Source organism: Petaurus breviceps, unplaced genomic scaffold, assembly GCF_028583685.1.
Source record: "Petaurus breviceps papuanus isolate PSGF00001 unplaced genomic scaffold, PetGlider_PUasm1.0 126, whole genome shotgun sequence".
Classification (NCBI taxonomy): Eukaryota; Metazoa; Chordata; class Mammalia; order Diprotodontia; family Petauridae; genus Petaurus; species Petaurus breviceps.
The window spans coordinates 45,711,871-45,714,011 of NW_027185655.1; positions in this window are offsets into that span (position 1 = coordinate 45,711,871).

The window sequence follows — 2,141 nt, forward strand, 5'->3', positions numbered from 1 at the left end:
ACGACCTGGAGATCGAATCCTGGGCTCAGACACTCAGCACCACACCCAGAAATAACTGGCCGTGTAACCTTGAGCAAGTTACTTAACCCTGATTGCTTAATAAAAATAAAATAGCCCATGAAAATAGTATCTCTACTATAGAAAATTACATTTATCAATATAATGTATACTCCTTCAGGAGGCTTTATTTCCTCTTCTGAAACAAAAAAGATTCTTTTCATGAATACACACACACACACACACACAAACACACACACACATAACACAAAGAAATACTTGTATAGTATTTTGGTTCAAGTATAGGCCACAAATTTTTGCTGTGTTCTTAACTGAAAGTAGAGGGTGAGCTTATGATTTGACAGGAAGAGTTAGGTAATTAGGAAAACATGGGTTTCAATTCTAAGACATTCACTAGCCATAGGATAATAAAGTACTTCACTTCTATCTCTAAGCTTCTTTTTTTTGGGGGGAGGACAATTGGGGTTAAGTAACTTGCCCAAGGTTACATGGCTAGTTTGTGTGTGGGGGGGGCGAGGGGGGTGTTAAGTGTCTGAGGTTGGAATTGAACTCTTGTCCTCCTGACTCCAGGGCTGGTGCTCTACTCACTTTGCCACCTAGACGCCCCTCTAAGTTTCTTTATTTGGAAAATGAGGAAGTTGAAACAGGTAACAACTGATCCCCCTTCCAGATTTAAAATGTTCTTAGGCTTCTTAATGAGAGGAAATTCTTTAAAATCATAACCACTGAGAATCTTCCATCTGCCCTGAGATGATTTTAAACATATGCAAATAATGCAAAAACTCTGGCATATATTTCCCCCTACAAACTTTTAGGTATACTATATATGTAGGCTATATATGTTACCTTGAATAAAAGATAAATTATCCCAGTATTTAGAGAGAAAAAAAGACAAAGACACAAAGGACAATGCTTAAGTTTATGCTCTGAAATTTATACAACTAAATCCCTAGTAGATTTTCTTCATTGAGATCCCTGATTAGCATGTAAATTATAATTCCAAATTAACTGAATTATATATGAGAAACCTTTAATCCAACATTTTTATTTAAGTACATTATTTTTAAATAAGGTTTTAAGTTTTACTTTAAATTACTTAAATTTTTACATTGTTTATTTATTTATTTATTTTAAGCAAACTGGGTTAAGTAACTTGCTCAAGGTTACACGGCTAGGTGTTTCTGGGTAGGGGCTCAGTGTCTGAGCCCGGGATTCGATCTCCAGGTCATTCCAACAATGGAGCCAGCGCTCTTACTCTTTGTGCTACCTGGCCACCCCAAATGCTAACTTTTTTTTTTTTTAAGCAATCGGGGTTAAGGAACTTGCTCAAGGTTACATGGCCAGTTATTTCTGGGTGTGGTGCTGAGTGTCTGAGCCTGGGATTTGATCTCCAGGTCATCCGAACACTAGAGCCAGTGCTCTTACTCGCTGCGCCACCTGGCCACCCCTAGATTTTTACATTGTTACATGGGAAAAAATGTGGATCCATAAAACCTTATTTAACAGTTTCCTTTTAACAAATAACTAAGGGAGATAGTCCATTTTAAAACAAAACAAACAAAAAAGGAGGTACCTATTTTATCATGGAGTCTGGTTCACTGAAATATAATTCTGATTCAGTAATAGAAACAATTAGGTTTACTATTTCAAACCTTACTATTTTACTTCTGAACAAAAAGTAGCCAATAATGCATTGGCAGGGAAAAGTGACGATGTAATTTTAAATTATAGAATTTCATTGTTTGCAAATAAAATTTGAATTGTATTATTAAATATTTTCATGTAGGTATTATTAAAACATTTGAAACCTTCTCACCTTTCCCCTGCCTGATCTACTGCATGTAATCATAAATGAAACAATATAACATGACTAAAATGGGATTTTTCCTTATGGTTAATAGTTTTGTTAAAATAAATTGAGTAATAGATTTATTTTTATTAAAGAACTCATTCATTGCATTTTGAGACAATGGCCTTTGACCACTTAAAAGAACTGAAATTTTAAAAGTTGTAATAGCATTTTTCAATAATGTGGCAGCTAGGTGGCCCATTATTTATAGCACTGGGACTGATATAAGGAAGCATTCATTTAAAATTCATCTTCATACACTTACTAAATGTGT